This window comes from Volvox carteri, assembly GCF_000143455.1.
Source record: "Volvox carteri f. nagariensis unplaced genomic scaffold VOLCAscaffold_83, whole genome shotgun sequence".
Taxonomy (NCBI): domain Eukaryota; kingdom Viridiplantae; phylum Chlorophyta; class Chlorophyceae; order Chlamydomonadales; family Volvocaceae; genus Volvox; species Volvox carteri.
Genome location: NW_003307626.1, coordinates 185,162 through 188,239, shown reverse-complemented (window position 1 = coordinate 188,239; position 3,078 = coordinate 185,162).

The window sequence follows — 3,078 nt, the reverse complement described above, 5'->3', positions numbered from 1 at the left end:
ACAGGGAGGGGGAATGGGTTTCACTCAGGGAGGTGAGATGGAATGTAGCAGTCGCTCACCTGACGGGAGGACTGACAGAGCGGAAGCGTGGAGTTATTAGTCCTCGTCGATGTAGGAAGAAGTCCAACCAAGCGGCAGGCACTAGCGTACATAAGATGTGTACGTAACGGTTAGAGACGGCGGCAGCGGAGTCTTGAACTCCGAACACCTAGTAATGTGATACGTCAGTGTCTGGCCAGAACACCCCGCCCGGGTAGCTTATATCTCGGCCTACCTGCCGGATAATCTCTACTACGGACCTTGCCGTACTAGGATAATGTTGGTGGGGCTCGGGGCCCCATCCCGTTAGATTCGCTTACTAACAGCTGCCCAGTTCGCGACATGTGACGAAACTCGGAACATGTACGAAACTTGAGTCAGAACGTTTAACAAATTAACAGTTATTGTTAAAAGTAATCGTTAAAATATTCTAAGGGAAATGTAGCTTGCTACAGTCTCCCCCCTCTGAAGCGAACCGTCCCGGGAGCGTCACTTCTTCTTAGAAGATTTCCGTCCCTTGGGTTTTTCCGGGGCTTGAGGGTGTTTCTTAGACGCCAGTTTGCGTTCATATTCGTCGATGGATTCAGCCAAGGGGGTAGACTGGCGAAGGGATTCCTCTGGTTCATAGGTATTATGACTAGAGTCGTAACCTTCCCATTTAATCAAATACTCTCGACGTGTTTTTCCACGTCCCCCTCGGACTGAAACATCACGATGGTCGACAATAGCTTCGACCATAAAATACGGCTCACCCTCAATGACGAGTGGCGCCGGCGGCTGTCGCTTTACGTCTTCTTTGTACAATTTTAACAAAGAGACGTGGAAGACCGGGTGTAGGCGGGAGGCCGCCGGTAAGTCCAGTTTTACCGCAGCTTCACCCACGCGAGCGACAACCGTGTATGGGCCGATGAACTTAGGCATCAGCTTCTTGGTTCCAGGGGTTTTTAATGTAATATTTTTAGTAGATAACAGCACTTTCTGCCCAACCTCGTAACGCACCGGACGCCTATGCATGTCGGCGTCGTCCTTTTGGACTTGTTGCGCAGCCAAGAGACACTTTTTAGCTTTGCTTATACGCTCACGAAGCATCGCTTCTTGCTTCTGAGCGGCAGGCACCTTGGTTTTGAGGTGAAGGTCAACCGGCACACGTGGTTGTCGAACACCGTTCAGGGAAAACGGAGTTGTCCCCGTTGCCTTCTGTTTTGAGTTGTTTATGGCAAACTCAATCAGTGGCAAATGCTCATCCCAATCATCCTGAGTGGGTGATATGTAGTGCCTGAGTGTCTCTTCCAGAACGCGATTCATGCGTTCGGTTTGCCCGTCTGTTTGCGGGTGAAAAGCTGTGCTCAAATAGAGGTGGGTGCCCAACAGGCGAAATGTTTCCTTCCAGAAATTACTTGTGAAGCGAGAGTCCCGGTCTGAAATAATGTTCTTTGGAAGGCCGTGCTGCCTGAAGACGGTAGCCACAAAGAGGCGGGCTACATCTTCAGCTGTAGCGGTTGTGTGTGTGGGAGCAAAGTGCGCCATTTTGCTCAGCCGGTCCACGAACACTACAATCGCATCGTGCCCATTGCGGGATGTCGGTAGCTGCGTAACCAAATCCATTGTCACGCTTTCCCACACCTCCGTTGGAATGGGAAGGGGCTGCAGTAATCCACCCGGCTTAGCATTTGTTGGTTTGTTACGCTGACATTGGGGACATGATTTGACGTGTTCTTTAACATCAGAGTCAAGCCCTGGCCACCAATATGATTGTGCGATCGCTTGTTTGGTGCGGTCTATACCGCGGTGGCCTGCGTAAGTGTAGCGATGCTAGGTCCCTATAGGGTACCGCGTCGTATGCTAACTAACTCAAGGAGTTAGAAGTCCACAATTTGGTGGTATTGAAGAATACCGTTTTTAGGTAAAGATCAGTATTTTAACTGAGTTGGACGCTAGTGCCATAAGGCCCTATCGTACAAGGAACGCCTTTGGCGTTAGTTAGAGAATACTTGATTCGGACGAGCGGCCAATGGGCCTAACGTCCTTACAGTAAGGGACATCATGATACTCGGTCAAGATGGCTCTTCGCAGTTCAGCGTTGTGAGGGACATAGATCTGGTTTTCTCGATACCAGAACTCATTCCTTCGTTTTAACTGCAGCTTGGCTACTCTTGATTTAGCAAGGTTTGGATCACCGTCGTACCCGCTTTTGATTCGGTGTCCCAAGTCGCTGTCCGCCAGCGAGGCCGTAAGCACATTAAGCACCGTGTCGTGAACCCGACTAACAGGGTGTTTCCACTTGGCCGAACACTAACACTAAGTTTGAATGTTCTTCGTCCTGGACTCGTTTCTCGCCGTTCTAAATGCATATATTGATACTACTAATGATAGTAGAAAATATTCATCAAACAAATTGGAGGTTGGGGCACTCCTGGCGGAGAACCGTAAGGCCTAGTGGAAACACCCCGTACACTAAGTCCACACTAGCGCACACTAAAGTTAATTGGACCTCAGACCTGCCATTAACTTTAGTACCTAGCACTAACTATTTGGCGGGCAACTTTTATGAGCTGGATTGTCCCTTCTGACCATGGACTTTAGACGTAAGCAGCTATCTTTTTTCCTTCCTGCAAACGCCGCGTTGACTTGCGCACGCCCAACACCGACAGCCTCAGAACACCGCCATTTTGCAATGGAGCCCTCCTTCAATAACGTTCAGCAAGCATATACTGCTCGTTTGCCTTCCTTCGCTGGCCGGCCGTTGCCAATGCACCATGCGGACTTCATGGCGGACATCATGACGCAGGCTGCGCCGCAGCGGATCTTAAATACGCGAATTCTTACAGACCTTGACAATTATCAGCAATTAATCCCTGGCGCTAAAACGTTCAAAATACGAAAACAATTTTGGTTTCGGCGCTCCTTAGTGCCGCTAGTGGAAACACCGTCACACTAAGTCCACACTAGCACATAGTGTACCGGAGATAGTGTTCGGACAAGTGGAAACACCCTGTAATAGGGTCTGCGACATTAATCCGTCCGGGTCGGTACTCCAAA